Below are 12,083 nucleotides of genomic sequence, written 5' to 3'. Positions count from 1 at the left end.
TATTCGAGTCTACTGGGTGATTCAGATCAAGAGAGGTTCCAGCACTAAGTATACACGTTGGAACAACCCAAATCCAAGTCTAATGGGTTAAATAAGTAGCCTAATAGGTTATATGGGTAATGGACTGGCAATTTTTATGTTTCTATTGTAATGAACCTATTTTGAATGCCCCTATATGAGGGATAAGTGGTCCATACGAATGTAACTAGTTAATTGTATCTAGTCTTCTAAAGTTGTGAAGTCTTGGGGATGCCAATAGGTTTGAATAAGAGTGATGCACAACAGGGAATATCTTCAACTAACCTTCAAATAAATGATAAAACAACTGAACAATTTCAAAACTTACCGGATATCATAGTTGTCAAAGCGCTAGGCGATCCAAGGCTTTCGAGGGCCAGCCAAGCGCTTAGACGACAAAGTGCCCGCCTAGGCTCCCTAGGTGCTTTAGTATTTTTTAATGTATTATCGAAAGATTTCTCAACATCCCAATTTTAAAATGTCTAGAAAGACTTGGAAGCCTTACTTGTACATTAATTTTTTACTCCTGTTCCTTTTGGTTATAATGAAATAGAATATTAATTTAAATAAGATAAACAAATATCTTATTAAAGAAAGGAAGGGGGGATTGTGGGCATTCTCGATGGATACTGCCACAAATACTAATTAAAGAAGGGGGGAGGGAGTTGAGGGCATTCTCGATGGCAATGGATTCTAGAAGCAGGGACTGGAGGGCCAAGGGGAATAGTGGAGCAAAAACCACTCGCCCTCCCGGAAACATGCTCTATGCATAATGTCGAAAGAATATTGACTTTGGATTTCTGTTCTCGATGAGGCTGTGACAGCTTTGAAGGGAGTAGTAGTAACGCTGGAACTCAAACAGGTATGCTCCCTCTTTCTTTTGTTTTTTCCTTTTATGGTAGTAATGATGACGTGGAGGTGGAGGCTGTAACTTTTCTTTGTCGGCGGCAGTTGTTGTGGCCACCACTGCTACTGCTTCTTCAATCTTCTTATTCTTCCTCCTCCCCCTCCTTCTGTCTTCATCTTTTTATTCTTATTATGCTGCTGCTATGGCACTGGCAGTGGCAGCGGCAATGTTTCTGTTGTTGTTCCTTCTTATCGGGGGTGAGGGAGTCGAGTCGTAGGGGTGAACATGTGCTGCTGACACCAAAGTGCCTTGGCCAATAAGGCGACAGCTTGCCTTGGCCCAGACTTTTCACCTGGATGCCTAAGTGGTGCCTAGGCAACAGTTTGACAACTATGTCTGACATCATATGGACAGAATAGAGGAAATAAGATAGAATTAGAAAGATACATTTCATCAGCCTAGAGCCCATATCTGTTTGCGCTTATCATGGATGATTTAACCAGAGGCATACAAGATGAGGTTCCTAGGTGTATGCTTTTTTCTGATGATATTGTTTTGGTGGATGAGACTAAAGCAAGGATTAACGCCAAGTTGGAGTTATGGAGATCAACCTTGGAATCAAAAGGTCTTCAAATAAGTAGAATAAAGATGGGATATACGGTATGTAACTTTAGCCACACTATGACAGTTAATGAGGAGGTGAATATTAACGGGAGGGAGATTCCACAAAGTGATTATTTTCGATACCTGGGCTCAATCGTAAATAAAGAAAGTGATCATAGTTATCAAGGCGGGAAGGCGAACACGGCGTTTTAGAAGGGCAAAAAGCAAGGCGATACCGCCATGGTGGCAAGGTGCCCAAGGCGACCAAGGAGCCTGGACGCCATGGGCGACGCCTTGATAACTATGAAAATGATATAGAGGAAGATGTTGCCCAGAGGATTAAAATAGGATGGATAAAGTGGAGAGGTGTATCTGAAGTGATGTGTGATCAACATATCCCCTAAAGCTTAAAGAAAATTTGTATAGGAGTATAGGACTGTCATTCGACCGGCTATGATGTATGTTAACAAAACAAGTTTGTGGAATAATGCTTGAATGATCAATGAGATCAGTTAAGCTCTCTATTTATAATAATAAATGAGATTACAAGGGAAAACACTATTCACGATACTATTCACTTAAACAGTATCACAGCCCTAATTACATTTCTACCCTTGCTCATAAATACATAAATAAAGAATAAATAAAACACCCAAAAGACCAGAATACCCCCATGGTATTTTGGTGTACATAATTTAACACTCCCCCTCAAGTTGGTGCAAATATATCCATCATGCCCAACTTGACTAGAATGGGATGGAACAATTTCCCAGATAATCCCTTAGTGAAGATATCAGCAACCTGATCAGCAGACTTCATAAAGGGAACACAAATCAACCCTTCTTCCAGCTTTTCCTTGATGAAATGTCTGTCCACTTTAACATGTTTAGTGCGATCATGCTGTACCGGGTTGTGTGCAATGCTGATCGTAGCTTTGTTATCACAGTACAACATCATGGGAAGATGAACAGGAACACCAAGATCTTGTAGCAAGCCTTTCAACCAAAGTAACTCACAAATGCCCTGTGCCATAGCCCGAAACTCAGCTTCAGCACTAGAACGAGCCACCACATTTTGCTTCTTGCTACGCCAAGTGACCAAATTGCCTCCTACAAAAGAACAGTACCCAGAGATAAACTTCCGATCTGCAGAACCAGCCCAGTCAGCATCGGTATACGCCTCTACCCGTAGGTTACCATTAGGAGACAGAAGAATGCCTTTTTCAGGAGCTGACTGCAAGTAGTAGGGATCATGCATGAACTGACTCACAGTACTCACAACAACATCAATATCTGGACGAGTGTGTGAGAGATAAATCAGTTTTCCCATTAAGCGTTGGTACCGGCCTTCATCAACACACCCTCCTTTTCTTTGAGACGAACAGTAGCCTTCATAGGAGTACCTGAAGGGTGACATTCTAACAGACCAATTTCAGCCAACAAGTCTAGGACATACTTCCTTTGGGAGAGAAAGATGCCTTTGGAAGAACTGGCAACCTCAATCCCAAGAAAGTACCGTAGCGGCCCTAGATCTTTAATCTCAAATTCCTGCCCAAGAAACCTCTTCAACCGGCTGATATCATCCCCATCATTGCCTGTAATGTCATCCACATACACTATAAGAACAGTGAGCTTCTCACCAGCCCTCTTTATAAAGAGAGTATGATCAGCATTACTTTGCTTGTAGCCAACAGATGCCATTGCCTTGTGGAACCTACCAAACAATGCTCGAGGTGACTGCTTCAGCCCTTACAATGCTTGCTTCAATTTGCACACCTTGCCTTTATAATTATCAGAAGAAAAACCTGGTGGAATATCCATGTAAACCTCCTCACAAAGTTCCCCATTTGGGAAGGCATTCTTCACATCCAACTGTTGGAGATCCCATCCAAGATTAACTGCACACGATAGTAATACCCGAACTGTATTCAATTTTGCAACAGGGGCAAAAGTCTTCTGATAGTCAATCCCATATGTTTGGGTGAAGCCCTTTGCAACCAAACGTGCCTTATACCGATCCACAGACCCATCAATCTTTTGTTTGACCACTTACATCCCACTGGTTTTTTTCCTGGAGGGAGGGTTACAAGATCCCAAGTGTTGTTTTTTTCTAAAGCTCTCATTTCTTCCAACATAGCTGCCTTCCACTTTCCATCTGTATATTCTTCCTGCTAGTTTTTAGGAATAGAAACAGAAGAAAGAGAGGACACAAATGCACGAAAAGATGGAGAAAGAGAACTATAAGAAACAAAGCGAGAAATGGGATGCAGGGTGCCAGTCCTAGTACCTTTTCGATGAGCAATAGGTAGATCGGAAGAAGAGATCTCACCACAAGGAGGAGGAGGATCTGACTCCTGGGTCGGCAATTGGATAGGTATTGGTGCCACAGTGGATTGATGCTGCCCTCTGTTGGAGTGTCTCTTGTAGGTGATGATATTAGAGTTGTCAATTCTCTTCTGAAATTCACTGATGGTTCTCTGGACTGGAGTCAACTCCCCCTGACAATGATCATTACCACCATTATTTCCTACACACTCCCCCTGTAAAGGAGTCCCTACAGATGAAGTGACAGCAGCGGTAGGAGGCTGGGCAACAGCCAAAGGAGGCATTTCAAGGGGAGGAAACACAAGCACATCTTCACTGTAACCAGAATTCTCCCCCTGAAGATGTGTAGACTGATAATAGGCAAGACTTTCATGAAAGACCACATCCATACTGACCAAAGTACGACGAGAAGGAAGGTAGTAACACTTATAACCTTTCTGGGTTAGAGAGTAACCCAAAAAAATACACCTTAACCCACGAGGATCAAATTTTCCATGAGATTTAGTGTCTCTGGCATAACATATATGTTAAGTGGATCTGAATTAGAACTCTATGCTTGGATGATTAATTCATCCCAAGCACCTTCTTATTTATAAGAATAATAGAATAGTAAAATATGTACATGAGCAATGTGGGACTAAACCACATAATACAAAACTAATAAAATAACAAAGAAAAGGTCCAGAATACCCCCACGGTATTCTGGCCATATATCTAACACTCCCCCTCAAGTTGGAGCATATATATATCATGCATGCCCAACTTGACTAAGATAGGATGAAACACTTGCTACTCCATCCCTTAGTGAACACATCACCAATTGATCAAGAGCTTCACAAAGGAACACAAATGAGGCCGGCCTCAAGCTTCTCCTCATGAAATGTCGGTCAACCTCCACGTGTTTAGTACGATCATGCTGGACAGGGTTATGAGCAATGCTAATGGCTGCTTTATTGTCACAATAAAGCATCATGAGAAGATGGATAGCAACACCGATATCCTGTAATAATCCTCTAAGCCACAGAAGTTCACAAATTCCTTGGGCCATCGCACGAAACTCGGCTTCAGCACTGGACCTGGCCACAACATTCTGCTTCTTGCTACGCCATGTGACAAGGTTCCCACCAACAAAGGAACAGTAACCAGAGATAGATTTCCTGTCAGGAGAACTAGCCCAATCGGCATCAGTATAGGCTTTAATCTTAAGGTGACCCGTGGGAGATAGAAGGATTCCCTTTCCTGGAGCAGACTTCAAATACCTCAAAATACGACGGACTGCATCCATATGAGAAGAATAGGGATCATGCATGAACTGGCTCACCAAACTCACAGCAACTGCAATGTCAGGTCGTGTGTGAGAAAGGTAGATTAACTTGCCCACTAACCGCTGATAAATACCCTTGTCAACAGGCTCACCCTCTTTCTCCCTAAGTTTTGTAGTAGCTTCCATAGGAGTATCTGAAGGATGACAGCCTAGCAGCCCTGTGTCAGTTAATAGATCAAGGACATATTTTCTTTGAGAAAGAAAGATGCCCTTTGAAGAGCGAGCAACTTCTATCCCTAGAAAATATTTCAGAGGACCAAGATCTTTGACCTCAAACTCACGGCCAAGGAGGAGCTTCAAATCCCTTATAGCATCACCATCATTACCAGTGACCACAATATCATCCACATAGACTATGAGAAGAGTTACCTTGTCACCAACTCGTCTGATAAACAAAGTGTGATCAGCATTACTCTGCCTATAACCTGCTGAAATCATAGCCTTGTAAAATCTGCCAAACCATGCCTTAGGTGACTGTTTCAGCCCATAAAGTGCACGCTTCAGTCTATAGACCTTGCCCTTGGTCCTGTCATCAGAGAAGCCTGGTGGAATGTCCATATATACCTCCTCCTCAAGCTCCCCATGGAGGAAGGCATTCTTGACATCTAACTGTTGAATATCCCACCCAAGATTTATAGCACAAGATAATAGCACCCGGATAGTGCTGAGCTTCGCCACTGGTGCAAAGGTCTCCTGATAGTCAACTCCATAAGTTTGAGTGAACCCCTTTGTAACCAGACGTGCCTTATATCGATCCACAAAACCATCAGCCTTCTGTTTGACCACGAAGACCCATCTACATCCAACTGGTTTCTTTCCCGGAGGAAGAGTCACAAGCTCCCATGTATTATTTTTATGTAGTGCTCTCATTTCTTCCAACATTGCTGCCTTCCACTTTCCATCTGTAGATGCTTCCTGCCAAGTTTTAGGAATCGAAATAGAAGAAATAGAAGATACAAAAGCACGAAAAGATGGAGAAAGAGAGCTATAAGAAACAACACGAGATATGGGATGTAAAGTACAAGTCCTAGTACCTTTGCGGTGAGCAATAGGTAGGTCGGAAGAAGAGGGATTACCAGGAGATGGAGGATCTGGATCTGGAGCCGGGAATTGGATGGGTATTGGTGCTAAAGGGGATTGCAACTGCCCTCTGTTGGTTCTGCCCCTTGTGTAGGTGAGTATGTTGGAATTGTCAATTCTCTTCTGAAATGCACCAATAGTTCTCTGGACTGGAGTCAGCTCCCCCTGAATAGGAACATTAACAACACTATTTTCTATGGTCTCCCCCTGTAAAGGATTCCCATTAGGTGAGGGAGGAACAGCCGGAGGAGGTTGGACATCATCCAAAGGAGGTTGGGCATCGAGCCGTGGGTGCCAGGGCAGCCGTGGGTGCCGTCAAAGGAGGCTGGACAGCAGCCAGATGAACCGCTAGTGGAGGAATCTCAAAGGGCACATCTTCACTAGAACTCTCCCCTTGAAGAGGTGGTAAAGAATAATAAGAAAGGGTCTCATGGAAGACAACATCCATACTCACCAAGGTCCGACGGGAAGGGGGATGGTAACACTTATAACCTTTCTGGGTTGGAGAATAACCCAAGAAAATACAACGGAGCCCACGAGGCTCAAGCTTGCCTGGAGATCTGGTATCCCTAGCATAACACACACACCCAAATACTTTGGGAGGGACAATAAAGGAGGAATGGCCTAGTAAAATATCAGAGGGGGTACGGGAATTAAGAACCCGAGAAGGGAGCCTATTGATGAGATAGGCGGCAGTGAGAACCGCATTTCCCCAATGTTGAGAAGGAACATTCCTCCCAAACATCAAAGCCGGGCCATTTCCAACAAATGGCGGTTTTCCTTCTGCCACACCATTCGGGCGGGGGTATCAACACAACTAGTTTGGTGAATGATGCCACGTGATCAGCCAAATATGTTTGAAATTGTGATTGATGAACTTCGGTTCCATTATCACTTCTCAATATTTGGAGAGTAGCCTGGAACGAGTTTGAATCATCTTATGAAAATGCTGAAAACATGAGAAAACCTGATTTTTAGTGTGCAAAAGATATACCCAAGTGTTCCGAGAATGACAATCAATAAAAGAGACAAACCAGCGATGACCATAAATAGAGGGCTTGCGACTAGGGCCCCAAACATCGAGAATGTACCAAATTAAAACAAGAAGAACTCCTTTTATTTGAAATAGGATAATTTGAACGTGTCTGTGGCGAACACAAGCCTCAAAAAAGTCATCCTTAGTATGTAGGGTGACCAAACGAGGAAATAAATGAGCTAAAATTCCTAAAGGGGGTGACCTAACCGAGAGTGCCACTGGTAAAGTTCAGAAGAGACCAAGGAGTTCTGATGCAACGGAGAAGGCAATGGTGGTGGAGAGAAGCGACCGTCATCAAGCAGGTACAAGCCACCATGCACTTTACCCCAATCCAATCGTCTTCCCAGAGGCCAGAACCTGAAACACACAATAAGATAAAAAAAAAGTGACTTTGCAGTTAAGATCACGAGTAATACTACTAATGGAAAGAAGGTTAGTAGTAAAATTAGGAATATGTAAAACAGAAGACAAGGGAAGAGAGGAAGTGCAGTTGATGAGTCCTTTTCCAAATATTGAAGAAAGGGACCCATCAGCCACTTTGACCTTATCTTTCCCAGAAGTGGGAGAATATCTGTGAAACAAACTAGAGGAACCGGTCATATGATCTGTAGCTCCAGAATCTATGATCCAAGGATGGGAAGCCACAGAAGCACAATGACCTACAAATGGAATACCTGACCGGGCAAAGTGTGAACCTGAAGGAGCTGAGGAATTGACAGTAGCTGATGTAGTAGAGGCAGCAGCAGTGGAAGTCCTGAGCATACGTAGGAGGGCCAGTAGATCATCCTGGGATAGACTAGTGTTAGTAGTAGGAGTTGCAGTAACAGTCTCAGTCTGATGGGCCTTGGTCTTTGTCTTTATCTTTGTCTTGGCAGCCCTTTTAGCTTCAAAATCAGCCGGTTTCCCATGAAGTTTCCAACACTTCTCCTTGGTGTGGTAAGGTTTGTGACAATACTCACAAACAACAGACCCTGTAGTAGAATCACCAATAGAAGCAATGCCACTAGGTGCAGGAGTGGCAGGGGCAGCAGCCTGGAGAGCTGATCCCCGGTAATAGGAGGGTGCGACATGGCAGCCCTACGGTTTTCTTCAGAGGAGACTAGGGCATATGACTGTTCAAGTGTGGGAAAAGGCTTGTGACCCAACACTTGAACCCGAATCTGATCATACTCCACATTTAATCCTGCCAAGAAATCATAAACCCGATCTTGTCCATGTGTTGCTTATAAGAAGTAATATCTCGCAATGTACTTGGGTGAAAATCGGAAAAATGGTCCAATTATCGCCAAAGGCTGCGCAAGGTAGCATAGTATTTGGAGACCGTCAATTCTCCCTGAGTAGTGTGAAGGACCTTCTTCCTGATTTCATATACCTGGGCATCATTGCCAAGCTGTCCATAAGTCTCCTTGTAAGCGCCCAAATTTCCGAGGTCGTATCAAGGAGAAGAAAATTGTGTTGTAGATCTGTAACCATAGAACCAATCAAGTAGGACATAAGAACTCCATTGTTGGCAAGCCACTTGTCTTGAGCAGCCCCAACCTCGTAGGCATAGGAGTGGATCCCCTAATATGACCAGTAAGGCCACGGCCATGAATGGCAAAGGAGGCGGACCTAGACCAAAGTAGGTAATTGGTGCCATCCAACTTGATTGGATTTGGAGAGAAAGTATGATACTACGGTTTGCTGTTTCCATCACCAACATAAGTAGCGATCGAATCCACGAGTCACCCATGGAGACAGGTGAAGAATCCCAAATCGGAGAAGAGGGCTGTTGTGAAGAGAAAACCAAGAACACCTCCAAGTTAAGGGCTGAAACAAGGATGAAAGCCTTCTAATAATGAAGGAATAAGTGTCTCCAAGAATCAGCAACAGCAGCCAGAGAAAACCTTGAGATCGATATTTTCAGGGTTTTGAAAAAAAACCTGAAATTGCTGAAATCGATAAGATGATGTGAGGCCTGAAAAATGACTGTATGAGGCTGAAATTGCAGGCGAATGACACTTGAACAGATGTGAAGCACTCCTCAAAAAATCAGAATTAACTGATAAGTGGAACCCCAAGATCGACAATTGTCAGGGTTTTGAAAAAAACCCTGAAAGTGTGAAGAGATATCGATCTTGAGGGCTGGAACTTGATGTAGCTTGATGTAGGTGCTGGAATACTGATCTGCCGCAGGTCTGAAGCTCCAATATAGTGAACAAAATCCTTGTAATATAGTGTGAATCTGTCCAATGAAGGCTGAAGTCTTCAATATTCGTAGCAAAGGAGGGCAGCACCTTATCGATCAATTCTTCATATCATGAAGTGAGGTAACAAGGGAGGGCAGCAGCTGGATCAATAGATCACCTCATCAGTGCTGCCCTATGGGACAAAGAAGAACAATGCAAAACAGAGGAAAGAAGAGGAGGGGGGAGAACAGGAGAGAGATCGAGAATTAGAGAAGGGGAGGGAATCGTGGATGGTTCTAATTCATAACCAGCTCTGATACCATGTTAAGTGGATCAGAATTAGAACTCTATGCTTGGATGATTAATTCATCCCAAGCACCTTCTTATTTATAAGAATAATAGAATAGTAAAATATGTACATGAGCAATGTGGGACTAAACCACATAATACAAAACTAATAAAATAACAAAGAAAAGGTCCAGAATACCCCCACGGTATTCTGGCCATATATCTAACAATATACAACCGAAAACTTTGGGAGGAACCACAAAGGTGGAATTCCCATGTAAAATATCGGCCGGACTGCGGGAGTGAAGAACACGGGAAGGCAACCGATTAATAAGATAGGTTGCAGTAAGAATAGCATCCCCCCAATATTGGGAGGGAACATGGCGCGAAAACATCAACGCCCTGGCCACTTCCAACAAGTGTCGGTTCTTCCTTTCAGCTACCCCATTTTGGGCTGGGGTATCAACACAACTTGTCTGATGAACAATCCCATTAGCAGCAAGGTATTTCTGAAATTGAATCTCTATATACTCAGTCCCATTATCATTTCTCAAGACTTTGAGAGTAGCATTGAACTGAGTGTTGACCATGTTATGGTAATGCTGAAAACAAGAAAAAACCTGACTTTTGGTGTGTAAAAGATAAACCCATGTGTATCTAGAATGACAATCAATAAAAGAGGCAAACCAACGGTGACCAGAAACCGAAGTCTTATGACTGGGGCCCCAAACATCAGAATGTACTAATTGAAAATTTTAAGAACTCCTTTTATCAGAAATAGAATAAGTGGAATGTGTCTATTTGGCCAAAACATAAGCCTCACAAAAGAAATCGGTCTTGTCACAATGTTTGACCAAAGTAGGAAATAAAGATGCTAAGATGCCTAAGGGGGGTGACCTAATCTAGAGTGTCACTGATAAATTTCAGAAGATACTAAGGAATTTTGATGTAGTGGTAGTAATGGAGGTGGAGTGAGACGTCCATCGTCAAGCAGATACAGGCCACCATGCACTTTACCCAATCTAATCGTCTTCCCAGAGTCCAGATCCTGAAAAACACAATGGGAAGGAAAAAATGTTACTTTGCAGTGAAGATCATGAGTTATACTACTAATAGAAAGAAGGTTAGTAGTAAAATTTGGAATATGTAAAACATTAGATAAAGGAAGGGAAGGAGTGCAGTTAATGATTCCTTTTCCAGAAATGGAGGAAAGGGAACCATCAGCCACCTTGACTTTGTCTTTCCCAAAGGTAGGAGAAAAACGATGGAAGAGGCTAGAGGACCCGGTCATGTGATCTGTAGCTCCAGAATCAATGATCCAAGGATGGGAAGCTACAGAGGCACAATGACCACCAAACGAAATACCTGACCGAGCAAAGTGTGAACCTAAGGGAGTAGACGAAGTGGCAGTAGCTGGTGTAGTAGAGGCAGCAGCAGTGGAAGACTTTAGCACACGTAGGAATGCCTGTAAATCCTCCTGAGATAGGCCAGTGTCAGTAGTAGGGGCTGCAGTGACAAACTCAGAGTGATTGGCCTTGGTTTTTGGTTTTCGCTTGGCAGCCCGTTTAGCCTCAAAGTCAGCGGGCATCCCATGAAGTTTCCCTTGGTGGGATAAGGCTTATAACAATGCTCACAAGTAATGATGCCGATAGTAGTACCACCCACAGAGAGAGTGCCAACTGGTGTAGAAGGAGCCGGTGCAGTAGTCTGGAGGGCTGATCTATTAGGGACAGCAGGGTGCAACATAGCAGCTCGGCGATTTTCTTCAGAGGAGACCAAGGCATAAGACTGCTCAAGTGTGGGAAAAGGGGAATGACCCAAGACTTGAACACGAATTGGGTCATACTCAACATTCAACTCAACCAAGAAGTCATAGACCCTGATTTTATCTACATGCTTCTTATAGGCAGCCAGATTAGTAGCATTATCAGGTTGGTAATCAGAGAAGTGGTCCAACTGTTGCCAAAGGTTGCGCAAAGTAGCATAATATCTAGAGACTGTTAAGTCCCCCTGAGTAGTATGAAGAACCTTCTTCCTGAGTTCATAGACCTGTGCATCATTACCAAGTTGTCCGTACGTTTCCTTACAGGCTGACCAAACCTGAGAAGCTGTATAAAAAAGGAGGAACCCATGTGCAATGTCCGAAGTCATAGAACCAATCAAATAAGACATGAGAACACCATTGTTGGCAAGCTAGCGAGTCAGGGCAACACCTGGGGCAGCAGGCATGGGAACAGTGCCATCAATGTGGCCAGTGAGACCACGGCCAGCAATAGCAAAAGAGGTTGACCGAGACCACAATAAGTAGTTGCTGCCATCAAGTTTGATGGGATTGGGCTGAAAAGTATGATAATCTGATTTTTTATGTCCAGGTTGATTAGAAGTTGCAGTGGAA

At 43.4% G+C, this 12,083-nt stretch overlaps 1 protein-coding gene across 2 annotated transcripts in view; it reads right to left on the bottom strand.

Annotated features, from left to right (window-relative positions):
* Window positions 1-12,083, bottom strand: part of LOC122669236 (DExH-box ATP-dependent RNA helicase DExH11) — a 53,962-nt gene that overhangs the window by 13,069 nt on the left and 28,810 nt on the right. The window lies entirely within an intron of this gene.

This window comes from Telopea speciosissima, chromosome 1 (assembly GCF_018873765.1).
Source record: "Telopea speciosissima isolate NSW1024214 ecotype Mountain lineage chromosome 1, Tspe_v1, whole genome shotgun sequence".
NCBI lineage: Eukaryota > Viridiplantae > Streptophyta > Magnoliopsida > Proteales > Proteaceae > Telopea > Telopea speciosissima.
This window is presented reverse-complemented; position numbering and strand designations above follow the sequence as displayed.